This window comes from Thalassophryne amazonica, chromosome 21 (assembly GCF_902500255.1).
Source record: "Thalassophryne amazonica chromosome 21, fThaAma1.1, whole genome shotgun sequence".
In the NCBI taxonomy this organism is placed as follows: domain Eukaryota; kingdom Metazoa; phylum Chordata; class Actinopteri; order Batrachoidiformes; family Batrachoididae; genus Thalassophryne; species Thalassophryne amazonica.
Genome location: NC_047123.1, coordinates 24,686,811 through 24,702,888, shown reverse-complemented (window position 1 = coordinate 24,702,888; position 16,078 = coordinate 24,686,811).

The following is a 16,078-nucleotide window of genomic DNA, read 5'->3' as shown; positions in this document are numbered from 1 at the left end:
TACAGCTTTTATCCATACCCTCACTGCAGAGAAACCGACATCCTAATTCATATTTTAGTAAAAACTAAGCCAGCAGGTCAACCATCAAATCAAATACCAAGGAAATTACCCATGTAGCTCTGAGGCATAAGAGATGGTTCCTCCCTTTTTTTTTTATTAAAACAACCAGACTGGCAATTTTACAGTAAATTGCCACTTTTTTCCCATGATTGACATACGTATCTGTCGTGCCTTACCTTACCTTTACCAGCAGTTTAAAGCATCGCCTTAATTATGTCAGTGACAGTCACTGCAGCTATGCATCTGCATTCTGGTTTTCAAGGGGAAATTAGTGCTTTTTGGAATTTGTGGGTCTGTGAAAACTGTAAGCTGGTGTTTTTCTAGAGTTGCCCCTGCAAAATAACAACAACAAAAGTTTTCATTTTAGATCAGCTCACAAGTTGGGGTAAATTGGAGCATGAGATCAATAGATGGATTGGGGCAGCATCTGATGAAGAAGGAACTGAGCCCTAAATTGAGGCAAGGCTCTCAATTTACCAGATGATTTACACTCCCTTTCTCACCTATGGTCATGAACTTTTGGTAGTGACTGAAAGAATAAGGTTGGGGATACAAGCGACAGAAAAGAGATTTCTCCATCGGGTATCTGGATTTACACTCCTGGACAGGGCGAGAAGCTTCACTATCTGGGAGGGATGCTGAGTAGAGTTGAAAGGAGCCAGCTGAGGTGGTTCGGGCATCTGGTGAGGATGCACCCTTGTCGTCTCCATAGGGAGGACTTCCAGGCACGTCCAACTGAGAGGAGCCCCCAGGGAAAACCCAGGGCATGCTGGAGGGATTATGGGAATGCCCTGGGAAGAGGTACAGGACTTCCTCAAGGATAGGGAAGTGTGGGGTGAGCTGCTTGGTCTGCTGCCACCGTGACCCAGTCAAATGGCAGAAAATAAATGAATGAATTAATGATTTAGAACTATTGCAGTGCCCATAGGAAGTATGTATTCCTGTAGAAAAGTGGGAGCTTTGTTGACGATCTTTGTCAAAGCTGGTGAGAACATTAGAACATTATTAGAGATAGGCATTTGTTTAAGGCAGAGAGTGACTCATCTTTGTCGATGATCTTTGTGTGACAACGCTCCGCCTTGTGCCAATAATGATGATGACTTCAAAATAAAGGTTTTGAAAATGAATCTCAAAAATTTTCATAATAAAGGATGCATGTCATCGTGACATGCGCAAGCCATATCCGAAAGCTGAGGATGATCTGACAAACAGAGAGATATGCTTTATAGATATATTCCAGGAGAGCTTCCTGAACCACAGAATCCCCATTTCGTCACCATTACCCAAAAGGCTGTCGACCAAGGTGTAAACTATAAATCCAACAACAACAAAAAAGTCAATGTAAAAAGAAAGACATGTTTCCAGTTAATCACCAGGACAAAGGACTGGGTCAGTTTTGGATTCATGACTTATGTTCCTGAGGTTCTGGTGAACCTATGTAACTAAACACTGGTAACTCCGGGGTGTTAATTTGGGTCTCCTTCTGCAATGATGTAAAATCCATGTGGTCCCAAGCTTCTTACGGTTTTCTTTAATAGATTCTACAGCTGCTCGTGGTGCCTGGAATTCTTCCTCCTGAGGAGGAACCTGACCTATGGAGACCTAAAATTATTCTCCGGAAGCCTTCTTCAGGTAGTCCTTTAAATACAGTCAAATGTTCCACAGTAAACCCCTAATTATGCCAGTTAGTCATTAAGAAGCTTTCACAAGTAATTCCATCAATTTCTCAAATCGCCGTGCTGTTAGCCAAGGTGTATGTAAACTTTTGAACACAACTTTATGAAAGTGAAAAATGTGCACTCTTGCTCAAGTATTTCCAAAAAGTGGCCCAAAACATGCTATGCAATCCCCACCCCTCGGCGATGATTGATTGTAGCGATTCAAACCCTACCGGGAGTGCTCACCAGATGAAGACACCATCAATTATTTCGCCCAATGCCAAAGCGATGTGGGCAAAAATGAGGAAACGAAGACGGGCAAAGCAGGTTCGTCTGTGCACGGAATAACGCCAGCACCACTGGGCTCTTATTAGCATGTAGCTGCTCACCGTGCCGGAGTCGTCTTACCTCAGGGGATCACCGGTCCCCATCTGGTTCTGATTTATGAAAACCCAAGGTGGAAAAATGCTGTTTTTTTTTTTGTTTTTTTTTAAGAAGCATGGCAAAAACTTCTTTCATTTCAGCATTCCTGCTCCTTCCAGCTCCTCACTCGGGCTTTCTGGGATTCTCGTCATTTTTGGATGCTTACATGAACTCAACCTTGCAACTGCCAATTTCACCACCGCCGAACGCCAAGAATTTACAACAGAGGAATTAAGTTTCATGTCCAGCTTTAAGCTTCAGGAAAGACACATCAGTGTATATAAGAGTACCAGGTTACCTGTCAGAATGCATAATTAATGCATTTCTTTGAGGTCTGCAGTGGATCTGAATATTTAACGCAACGTTTCGAAAAACGATCAAATTTCACATACTTTTTCCGGCGTACCCATTTTAAAACCAATGCCACGATTCCCATTCTAAAAAAGGTACCACATGTTCCAAAAAGGAACTTTTTTTTATAATATAAAAGCACATCCAGCAGGACTTTGAGTTAAAAATAGACACCAGGGAAATTTGGAGGTTGTTCAGGTATGTTGCTGGTTAGTTTCATCTGGTAGATCCATTGAAACCTCTCTATTATGATCAAGTATATCTAAAGATGTGGTCACAGAACAGATTTATTGCAGGCTTTTGTTAGAATTCTTTGGCTGAAATCAGATCAGATGTTAATCTGAAAGTCATATCCATTACTGTGCAACAAAGGGCGGTATTTTTTTAAACAAAATATTAGGAGGAAATAATCTTCCAGCATCTGAAACTTTGGTGGGAATGGACATAGAATGGATGTTTAAAGCTTTATGTGGAAATAAAAATACACCAACGTCCTGTATTAACTTTGGAATAAATTCCTCCTTAATTATGAATATTAAGACTTTTATCCAAACAGAACACTTGTAGGTTCATGCGGATTTTTCTAAATCCAACCGGCTATTGTTTAATTAATGCAAGTTTTTTTTTTTTTTTTTTTTGTAAGTTATTATTCATTTACATTTAACAGTGTTGTGGCCTCTATCAGCCACCGTACATATGGAATGGCCGAGTCTGGCTCTGGCTAGTTCCCGCCTCCACCACCAGGGCAGAAAATGAGCCCGGTAACTAGCAGCGAGTTACTCCATTCCATTGGCTGAGAGCTCTGTGCACTGAACACTTCCGATTGGCTCAAACAGATGCAAGCTATTTATAGCACTGGCTGGTTCCGTCCTCCTCCTATACTACTGTGCCAATTTTTAATGCAAGTTTATTTTCCACTGCGTAAAAATTCTATTCATAGTTTTTAGCTGAAGTGTTTTTTCGCTGTATACAAAATTATAGTACAACAGCAATACATTAATAAATAATAAAGTGTCCCCACTTCCTGTATGTGATGTCACCGGGCAGATTTCTGCCTGGTTTTGCCTTTTAACCAATGCACATACTCACGTTTGCTGTGAGAATTTCCATTTTGCAATAGCAGATTTTTCCTGATATATACACCACCAGTCAAAAATTGGGACACACCATCATTCAGTTGAATATACTAGCAGTATATGTGGATATGCAGCCCGTTGAACACAGCTACAATTTTTATTTATGCATGTCTGCTATCTCATTTGAATTTTCCAGGGAAGTTCTTCTTTGGTTGCCAAGCCCTAGCTGAATCATGGGATAGTGTAGTGTCATATGTTTGGATACTGTGGCTGTGTTCCAATTCAGGGGCTCTGCATACTTCTAAGGCTGCGCCCCATGAAGATCTGGCCTTCAGAGACAGTTTCGCAAACCGAACAGTCCGCCCCTAAAAATCAGTCCGACTTTTGCATATGCACATGCGTTATTTCAGACCACAGCAGCACGTCTTCACCCAAAGCAATCATATGGATTAATGGGATTATTAACCATCAGATGATAAAGGTTGTTGTTGCTGTTGTTGTTCTCGTCCATTCAGCTGCTCCCTTTTTATTCGGGGTCGCCACAGCGGATAGAGCCAGATCCGCACTGGTATTTGGCACAAGGTTTATGCCGGATGCCCTTCCTGACGCAACTCTAGTTTTACCTGGAGAAACACACAGCCGCTGGTGTTCCAAAGAGGTCTCCCATCCAACTACTAACCAGATGCCTCACTGCTTAGCTTCTGAGATCTGACGGGACCAGGCTTAGACAGAGTAGACTGGCTGCTCATCAGATGATAAAGGTAAAACCTCTTAAATAATTCTAAAGTCAGTTTTAAATCGAAACAAGGCCGTTTTAAGCAGAAACTTGACGAAATTCCGTGACGCTTTGAAATGACCGACGCGCAGTGACTGCATCAGCTAAAGCTCGTTTAGCCGCGGTGCTCTGATCCCTTCCGCCGCCTTTTATGATGAAATAATGCTGAATTTATGTGGAAATGATTGTTGTACTAAAGCTTCAGATATCTGTCACTAAGATAGATGACTTTTGTGCAGAAACAAGGTGTTAATCCGTGAATCACGTCATAAAGGGGGCCGATTTTTAGGGGGACTGTTCGGTTGGCGACACCGAAACAGACCTTTCTAAAATGAGGCTGTCTAGCACACATTTGCACATTTTGTTGTTGCTTCATTAGCTTTTCCCACCACTACCCTCCGTCACCCGGCATGCAACAAGCTAGCATAGCGGGCCTAACATGTAATTTAGTCATGATTTTTTAAAACTTATTTACAGTTGTACATATTGAGCCTGACACTGCCATTTTGTTTTGGGGGGTGGGAGTTGTGCAATGACTCCTGGGATTGTTTGAGCTGTGAATATCATTTTAAGGGGAAGGAAGGCTACATTTGTAAGCTGCATTCAAAGGAGCCTTTGAAATAAGACAGCCTAGTTGTGCCACTATTACGCATGCAGCTGTTGAATGCAGCCACAGAAGGGTGGAGGGTCTTGTTAATTTGACCCGTTTTTTATTGAAATACTGTCCCTTACAAAGTACAAAGTCAAACTATTTCTCAGATAAATTTATTTAAAGTCACAGTGAAAAACAGGCCTGGATTTTGAAGAACTTCTCTTTCACAAGTGATCCATTCGTTCAGAACCCTGAACAAAAGACTAAAGCAATTTTTATAAAGCACAACATCGTCGTAACAAAAGGCGGACCTTATTTTACAAACTCCTTCCATTATTGGTCTCCTGTGGGCATAGAGGGAGGTCCAGCCTTTGGCCAAAACCTGCACAATAACAGGACATAGTACAATTTATATTGTAACTTCAATGTCTTTGTTCTAAGTGGTAAAACCGATTCAACCCACTTCAACATCCACATTTAAGCAAATAGGTACAGTCGGGCCTACGTCACAGGCATTCGTATTGTGCCGCTAGATGTGAAATTCTTGGACTGGCACAAGACGGATGAAAGTGAAAGCATTTGCCAAGAACGAAAGTCAGAGGTTCGAAGACGGTCAGATACCGTCGTAGTTCCGACCATAAATGATGCCAACTAGCAATCCAGCGGCATTATTCCCATGACCATCCTTGTTTACTTGGCTGACAGCAACCAGCCATTTATCCCTTCTGTGGCGCTTTGGGAACTTGAAAATGCACTTTTGATCTTTAAACTTATCGTGGTTGGTACAGCCAACTGCAACACATGATTGTGGCATTCTCTGTGGAAACTGGTGTATATTAAGTAGAAAAAAAAAACGTGGCAGAACGATGTGAGTGCAATGGACGTCAAGTAGGAAATGAGCGCCACAGCGGTTTGTTTTCAGGGGCTCGCTGGTTACTATGAGCGCGCGCATCAGGGATCCGGATGTCCAACCATACCTATAACAGACTAAAAGTATACCAAACTAAGAGTACAACCGTTTAAGTAAAGTAATTATGCAATACCAAAACTAACAGCAAAGAAAACTAATGTATAAACATACAAATATATCTAACACTCTGAAATGGGACACAGCATCTAAAGGTAGTAGATCAACTGGTTATCATTTGCCTCCAACTATGTGTGTACTGAGTATTCGAAAACCAGATTGTGACACTGTTTTTTTATGATTATAGTATGATAGTATGCATATTTGGATGTAGCCATGGAGTACAAAATAGTAAGTGTTGATTATGGTTGAGCGTTCATTCCACAGAGGAGGTCGTGTTTTCCATGTGTATCACATTGCTTGTTCGTTTAGAAACAGGATTACTAAATCTACTAAAGTTTATGTAACATTGAGGGACTTTGTACTCGTCGTGTAGACTTTTACCTTTAATTCAAGGGACTTTGTACTCGTCGTGTAGACTTTTACCTTTAATTCAAGGGACTTTGTACTCGTCGTGTAGACTTTTACCTTTAATTCAAGGGACTTTGTACTCGTCGTGTAGACTTTTACCTTTAATTCAAGGGATTTTGTACTCGTCGTGTAGACTTTTACCTTTAATTCAAGGGACTTTGTACTCATCGTGTAGACTTTTACCTTTAATTCAAGGGATTTTGTAGTAATGTAGACTTTTACTTTTAATTCAAGGGATTTAACAAAAATCACAACCACTTTGGAGTGCCAGTCATTTTTTATTAACAATCCCTCCTTTTTCAGAGCCCATAAGTAATTGGACAAATAAACTTGAAGGATTATTGTTAATTTACCACAGCGTACCTACCAGTCAACAGAATTCTTGCAGACCAAAGACATTTGGGACGGATAACATCTCGTGTGAGTTCAGAGCGTGCCAATCTTGACCTACTTTTTCTGGGTCAAGTCAGGCAGGGCTCAAATGTCCAACATTGTCAGAACACCAGTTTCTCTGCTATACAGCACCAACTCAGAGTTAAAGGTCCTTCAGGACCGGTCTCTTGTTTCTTCTAAAGATCCTTCTGAAACTATTAACTGCGACCCAGTACCCCAAAGAAAGAAGCCATAAACTTGGCAGCGAAATTAATTACAATGAAAGTTTATCCGACTGTTAATTTGCCAGTGAAATATTGGTGTATTGTCAGGGTTCTAGAAGTCAATACTTCGGCCATCTGTAAAAACTCGAGGATGCTAATTCGGCTGGGTGGGAGGGGTGGGGGGGGGGGGGGATATGACCATAACCACAAACATGCCGAGACACGGGGGATCGATTTCATCAGATATTTAGATAGTTAAACGTTGATGTAGAATAGGTCTTGTCAAGGATTAATACTATTACAAGACGTCTGTGTTTGCAGTAAACTGACATCAGATGTCACGGTATTGGCTCCTCGATTGAAGAGCAGAGCAAGCAATCAGTCCAAATGATGATTTAGGCTTGGCTGCAGAAGCAGAAAATTTGTATTTTCAGTCACATTACATCAATAAGTGCCTGCGCTCTGACTCATATCTTGCTCTGGATGTCACGGCGTCATGCACTGGGGTTGGTTGGCTTTACCGGCACTTTTCATACCATCAGCAACAAACCAAAAATCAGATTACAGCAGAGCGGCCAGCTCTGCGGTCTGCTTGTCACTCAGCTGCCTTTTATGCAAAGAAAACATTTCTATGAGCTAATCCAAATGATATATTGGGTTCTTGGAATGGCTGGCCATTGGAGTCTGGGGGCACGACGACATTATTACAGGCCGTCATTTCTGACCAGTCATAAAATTGTCTTTAGCTCTCAAAACACTGTGCGTCTTCACTGTTGGCTTCAGTAGCAAGTTTCCATGAGATCATGTTGACTTTCTCGCTCCCAAGAAGCTTCAAGATACCACACAGTGAATGTAAAGCAATAACTCACTGGTGGGATGAGGGAGGAATAATAATAATAATAAAAAAAATGAATGGTTAACCGGTAGAGACATGGCTGAAGTGGAAGACAATGAGAGGGGGATGACAGATTGATAACACAAGAGCCAGAGTGAGTACTTCTGTTGGATCCATTACCATTTTACGACAAAACCACCTGATAATCCGCGTGTCTGAGCCCATAAAATATTATATATTTAGAACACTTACGGAAGCTGTTGGAATGATTCACTGCACCAGTGGACAACCAGTGAGCTTCTGCAAGTAGTACAGGTTATACATCAGTATGTTGCACAGGTATTACTGCAGAAGAGCCAAACTAGAGATCTAGAATATGATTACGCCCACCCCCTTCTTCCATACTAGTTGCTTGCATGCATTATATAACCAATAGCAGTAAATAAAAAAGTCCAACTGTCTCCCTTTGAAGACTTCAGACCAAAATGATTTTCCTTCATTCACATCTTCATATGGTGTTCTACCACTATGAAGTGTCATAGAAATTCATAAAGCGGCTTACAAGTTAATGTATGCTATGATGCATTAAAGAAACATAAAAATCCAATTTGCTTGGGTTGAAGATGTTGGACCACAATTATTTTCTTTAAGTACATCAAGTGCAGGACCAACAGACTGAAGAACTCCTTTGTCCCTCAGGCCATCAGACTGTACAACTCCTCACTCAGGGGGAGGAGGAGTAACAGGAAGACAGGGGACAGGAAAGAGAGGAACAGTAGCCAGTAAACCAGTATGTATGGTATTTATACTGTGTATTTTTAATTTATATTTGCAAGCTGTTTTTCTTTTTTTTTCCCCACTTTTCACTCTGTGTGCTTCCTACCTTGTATGCTGCTGGAACCTCAATTTCCCTGAGGGAGTCTTCCCAAGGGATCAATAAAGTTTTATCTAATCTAATCTCTTCATATGGTGTGCTAGCACTGTGTGAAATTTCATGTAAAACCACAAAGTGGTTAAAAAGAAGTTGCACTTATGAGGTCATTACACAGCAGTGGTTCTCAAACCTTTCCTGCAGGGCCCCCTTTTGTAGATAAGAATATTTTCAAGCATCCCCCCCCCCCCCCCACTCGCCATGGCACAGATGCACATGTTTTGCTACCAACCACCAATGACATCAATTGAGTGTTGTTAGATACAGCCAGAGGTATTTAGTCCAAAAGCTGTTCAAAAACCACTTAAACACACGCAAAACTATATACCGATAATAATATGATTTCTTATTTAACATACAAATATTATGTATCAGGGTTCTTGCCAGCGCAGTTGAGCATAGGGGGCCCCTACGCTGTAATTTGGGCCCCCTACGCTGTGTACGCTGTGATTTGGGCCCCCTACGCTGTGTACGCTGTGATTTGAGTCCCCTACGCTGTGTACGCTGTGATTTGGGTCCCCTACGCTGTGTACGCTGTGATTTGGGTCCCCTACGCTGTGATTTGGGTCCCCTACGCTGTGATTTGGGCCCCCTACGCTGTGTACGCTGTGATTTGGGCCCCCTACGCTGTGTACGCTGTGATTTGGGTCCCCTACGCTGTGATTTGGGTCCCCTACGCTGTAATTTGGGCCCCCTACGCTGTGTACGCTGTGATTTGGGTCCCCTACGCTGTGATTTGGGCCCCCTACGCTGTGTACGCTGTGATTTGGGTCCCCTACGCTGTGATTTGGGCCCCCTACGCTGTGTACGCTGTAATTTGGACCCCCTACGCTGTTATTTAAATTTCAAAGTTTTCTGGGGGAAGGGAATGCCCAGTTCAAGGCCACCCCTGCCCATTCTCCATGTATTATGAAGTTGCTCAGAAAATGCACCAGTTGACAGACCTGTACCAACTAAACATGCAGATTCATGTCAGATATGCCGTGTAAACCCAGAGTTAAAAAAACCTAATTCATTTGCCTTGCCATGCCCCCACTTTGGGAACTATTGACATACAGTATGACACATTAAACACAAAAGTCCAGTTAGCTCTCCTTGAAGATGTTGCACCAGAATTATAGGATCCATCATCAACCAGGTTGTAATCATAAAAGATAATAATAGTATTTGAATTGAGGCAGTCTGTCTAAAACAGCAAACTCATCTCAGTACAACTTGGTTGAGAAAGAGTTTGGCTTAAAACGGTATTACTCACTGCGTAGCATGATTGCCGTTCTCTTGGCCCATTTACTGTTGTTGAATTGGTGGGTGTTTCACAGGTGCAAACAGTCATCTGGGATGTATCAGAGAAAAAGAATGCTGAGAGTAAAGCCAGCAAGCGCTTCCTGATGTCAGGATGTTAATGATGGATAACAAGATTTAGGATCTCATGCTCTTCTGAAACCCAGCGTAGCCGCTGAGGCCAATTGCCATGTGATCCAGAATTCTGAAAAGTATGCTAATTAATATCTTGTCAGAATGTAATAAAATTTCTTTTGAAATAGATGCTATGGAGCACAGTAAATAGGGCATTCCATTTCATGTACCTATGTACAAGCTAGCTGATGAGCAAGAAAGGGAAAAGAAGTCCAAAACGTTAGCGGTATGGTAAAAGCTAACCATATGAGTTTATTAAAAATGCCACACCAAAGTATAAAGTGTTCTAAATAGAAATGACTGCAGTACAAATACACTTGCTCCAATCATTTGGTGGGATAATAGTGAATAGCAGAAAAAACTAGCTAGCTAGCTGAACATGCTTTAATGGTTTTGTGCCATTTATGGTTGTGTTATGTTTTAGTACACTCATCCCATTCGAAGTACACTTCCTTTTTACAACATTTAAAAAATAAATGTGGCTAGAATGAGAAAATTAAGTTGAATGTGGACAGCCAATGTTTTTAATGGTGCCAGTTCACCTGTAAATAGAAATAGTTCTAAATACAAATTCATATAATTTGCACTCAGTTGTAAGACAGCACTTGAGAGTACAACACATTCACAGATTATTTGAAATATATTTGTGGCTACGTGCTACATTTTTATCATGTACTGTAGCTAGCTTAGAAATAACACCGCTATTTTGCTAGCAAATACAGATTCTGGTAAGATGTGTATCAGGTAACTTCAGATTGCTAACCAGTTTGTGTATTTATTAAATATTCTGAGCTTACAATTATAATGTTACATAGTTGTGTAAGACAAGCCCAATGTTAAAAACAGCCAAAGAACCAGAATTTCCACCCTTTTATTTTGTTTGGCTGTTTCCTTTGGTGTCACCATTTCACTAGGGACAAAGATGTTAATTTGTTCAATATAGAGTTACAAAACACCAAAACTGTAAAAGGTTAAACAGTTATACAATGAAGCCTATGGTGCAGGCAGATAAGATACCAAATACAATGACATTTTGTACATCAGCCATTTTGAAAAGCAGTTAGGTAGAGAAATAGTTACAAGGACATTTTGGATGTGCGTCGGCCATTTTGCGTTATGCATCATGGAACACTCTTACATGTCTCTTTAAAAAGTTTGACAATGACTGAGGTAAATGGTACCAAACATTTGTAATGACATTTTCACATTTTCAGTGGAAACAAGTAGTGGTTAATGCTTACACCACACTTATATAGCTGTTGAGCCCTTGGTGGTGTTTGTGTTTTAATTTAATACTGGACTGATTATCATAATTTTTTGTCTTTAGTTAAAAGTTCAATGCAAAAACATCTTAAAATAGGACCCAGGCTAAACAAAAATGCAAGTTCACCTTTCATCAAACACTGACAGTACTTGAAATTATATTTAAAAAAAAAAATTTAAATGAGCCCACAATTTACTTGAAGATCTGATAAACACTTACTAGCTGACTTATTTTAGTCATAGTAGTTACCCCTATATAGGCACTGAAACCCATTGGCCCCATTGCTTATCCCTGAATCCTGCATTATGAAGCGAATAAGAGTCTATGACACCCTGTGGATAGCATGCGAGTATGACATGTTACTTCCCAATCAAAGGCCAGTACCCATTTACAGCTCGATGGACTGGGACAATGCAGATAAAGTGTCTTGTCCAAGGATCTAGACAGGTAGTATCACTGGAATTTGAACTCGGGTCTACATTATTGGTATGCAGTTCCTTCTGCTGATCTACCTGCTTTTATCTGCTATTCTTTAACAAATCTAATAAATGAGATCCCTTAAATGGCCCTTCAGGATCACCTGCCCAATATTTCTACTTTAAGAAGTGATAACTCATGAGCCATTCATACTTATGTAGTGGGATGAAGGTCCCGGGTCCTGATTGAAAAGACGTTCTCGCTAGCTTGGCTAACGGGGAATTCCCCTTTGGCTGACCTGGTAGAGGAATGGTCTTTAGTACGAGCCGCCCGGGTTCGATCCCACTGCCGTCCCGGCCACAAAGGTCCTACTGTCACAATCACATGAGGATATTCTGTTGCGATTCAAGTAAAAGTACCTGAGAAAGCATTTACCGACCAGGTTCCATTTATCTTTTTCATACATTCCTGTTGATTTTCTGATTTGTAGACTCCTCTGCCTTGTCTTGTCTTTTTGATCAGCATGATTTAAATACTGCCAGTAACTGCCAAAAGCAATTGCCTTCATTTTCAATCACTGAATTTCACCACAATTGATAGTGAACATTTGTCCCCGTCCGCACTATGTCAGTGATTGTTTTAGTTGGAATCACCAGCTACCTTGGGAATGATTATTGGGCTAACATTTTAGAGAAAAGTAATAATTATCTGGCATCTTCAGTCCAAAAGAATGATGCAATTAATTGAAATAGTTGTATTTTTTTTTTTTTTTTTTTTGACTGGAGGATAAAAGCATTCACATCTCCTAAAGCAAATTTAGCATAACGTAAGAACATAGAAAAAGTTCCGAGCTAAGAGTTTTCATTTAAAGTTATAGTCCCTTAGGAATTCTTTTCCACAATTTAAGTCATAAAAAGGATTCTCTTCGACTGAAGTTTTATTGCTTTGCATTCAAATAAAGGATTCACAATCTTGAGTTGGTCAATAAAAATGTGGAGAAAATTGAAATGCATTTTATTTATTTATTTATTTATTTATTAGGTTTTGTGAGTGTGTTGAGCACATATTCAGTCTGAGCAGGCCTGTGTCAGTTATTAATACTATAAGAAATGAGAACACAAAACAAAAGCCTACGACAACGGACATGGTCGCTGGCTGAACCAGCAAGTGATGAGTCACTCAGACCGCCATCTTGTTAAAGGTATTGAATGAAGTTCCACAATACAAGAAAAGCCAGGGTTCGGGTTCAGCCGGTCTTCCACTCTGCTGGCTAAGTAGGCAATGCTTCAGACTTAGAACGACAATACCACAGCTATTGTGTTGGTGATAAGAGGCAAATGAAAGTTTTAAGCCATTGTAGCGATAAACGTTTCGTTTCAATGCCCAAGAACACAATTATCAAAATCACTTTCCTAATTATGTCAAGTTATGCAAACATTATTGAGCTAACATTTTAGAGAAAAGTAATCATTTTCTGGCATCTTCAGTCCAAAAGGATGATGCAATTAATTGCAAGAGTTTAATTTTTTCACAAGCATTCACATATCCAAAAGCAAATTTAGTATAACGGAAGAACACAGCGAAGAAGAAGGCTACTGAATTCCATTTACAACAATTAATTTTAACCCCAAAGCACTAAGGCAATTCCTCTTACAAGATGGCGGTAAAAAATATCATGGAAACTAGCTTGATGTCAGGTCTTTTTTGTTTTGTTTTTAAAAAAAACACTATTGTCAGTACTAACAATTACAGTGACAGCGGCTTCACTTTCTCAAAATACATCAGTGGGCAGACTAATGTCTTGTAATGGCTTTATTAGAAATAGCCAGTGGTGGGCACAGTTCTGCTAATCTGCTAACTGCTAAATAGCGAAGCTAACTTTTTAGTTGGCAGATTAGCTTTTCAGCTAACTTTGAAACCATCAGTAAAGCAGTTAGCTTCTGCAAAATTTAGTTGTGCTGACTTTCAGTCCGCTAACATTTTTTGTGTTGGTAAAGTGAGTAAAGTTTACAAAAACATTTGTAAACCCAAAAATCATACATGCTAGTTCCTGTCTGTGTCTGTAACAGTCAGGCTGGTGTTCTGTCGAGATGAGCTCCTGTAGCATAAATTGACAGTTAGTCAATCATTACTTTTTAAAGTGAAAAGACACTTATTGCTATATTTTTATGTAGAGACAAAACTTACATGGGTTTTCTTCGGTGGGAAAGCTCAATGCGACGGATGATGTCTAGATTTTACCAGTCACAGTGAACGCAACACAGGTGAGCCGTTCAGGTTTATAAATATAATACAGAGCTGTGACTATTAGTATTGTTGTTTACTGCTTTTTATAAAGATGATGACAGTGTTTGGGGTTTTATTTTATATTTAATTATTTTTCGTGCATTCATTTGCGTTTGTGATCCTGTAGCCCCAGCAGCGCCCGCGGCACTTCAACTGACTTATCAGTAGCTGACAGATGTGGCCGCGACCGAGTCAGTCGTAAAAGTTAGCGGTAACTTATGCTAAATTTTTTAGCGGTTCATCAGTTTAGGATTATAAAAGTTAACTGTTCAATTAGCGGATTAATGGTTATCAAAGCTAACTTTTTGGTTAGCTGTGCCCACCACTAGATATAGCTGATGTAGTTGTAAATCAGAAATTCCATGTGGCCAGTTGTTATTGAATGCAGCATGAACTTTGAACCTATAGCACATACCTCATATGCTTCTTCCTGCAAGATTGCGCAAAATTGTTGTGTAATCATACTGAAAATAAATATTTAACCAGTTATAAACGTAGCTGTAATTTTGCTATGTACCACAGAAAGTACAGTCATTTATAATAACTAAATTTCAGCACCAAGTAAAATTGGAGAATTTCTTGAAAAATACAACTGCTTGCAAATGATTCATAAAATATACAAATAGGAAACAAAATTGTGGCCAGTGACCGCATAATGCAACCTGCAACCTTACCACTAGATGACAGCAAATCCTGCACAGTGTAGCTTTAACGCCCGCCTTAAGTAGAACCAACAGTGTTCTTGCCAAATGGGGAGTACGATTTGCGGGAGTCTCGCAACTCGGAATTTCCAAACAGTATTGCTTCATGAAACCTTTCAAGTTGTGCAACCCTATTTGAATGTGAACTCGTTGACCTCCAGATGATTTATGGTCGCTGAAGTACCTCAAGAAAAAAATACTAGAGAGCAAGATTTTACACATACTGCAGTATTTTTCGAGGCGATGTCTTTTCACTGCACTTGCATCTGTATAACTGGAGAAGCAATTGCTCTTCAAGAGTAAAATATGTTTGTGCTTTTTTCCCCATCTCCGCCTGCATAAATCACCCAGGTCTTCAAATAAAGGCCCATCCACTCTCAAATGAAACCATCAAACATCTTGTAAGTCGTCCAAGACCACAAAAACACTAAGAGGAAGTTTCCAGTGGAGCTTTTATAACCAGTAATGAGTGAGCTGCTAAACCGTCCAACAGCTGATTACATTTTCTCTCCTCATCTGCGGGTACAAGCTTCTCGACGCGCTCTGGCTCGGCTGTCACCTCTGATACGCATGAAGATAAGTCGCCCTGTGCAAACTTGAACGTCGGACAATGTGGGCTGAATCAAAACACCCCTCCGCTTCAGCCACCCATCTGTTCGCAACCCCCCCCCCCCCAGAGGTCGGAATGCACCGCCGTGAGAAGCATCAGAAGGCAGCGATTACCAATGGATCGGAGTGCGCACTTTGCACTGAAACGATAACAATGGAAGGCAGCTGAAAAGAGAAGAATGAAGTGATGGAGGTGATGTTCCTGCAGAATTTCACGCGTGAGAGGAGACACGGGCAGCGGATAGCGAAAAAAAAGTGCATTTTTTTTCCAAGCGATACTGCGCCAGTGTCGCAGACCAAACGGTCCTCCCCCAAACATTGATCCCCCCGCCTTCACTGCGCATGTCATCTGCTGCGTCTCACGGATTATCACGTCGTTCCTGCTTCAAACTGCACTCCAGCGACATATCTGAAGCTTTTGCCCAACAATTTCCACATAAATCAGCATTATTTCATTATAAAAGGCAAAGGAAGTGATCAGAGTGCCGTAGCTACACGGGCTGCTAGCTGATGCGTTCACTGTGCATCCGTCATTTCAAAGAGTCACCGAATTTCGCCTCATTTCTGTGTAAAACTGCCTTGTTTCTGCTTAAAACTGACTTTAACCCTCTGGGGTCCGAGGGCATTTTTTTGGACAGTTCACTCACCTG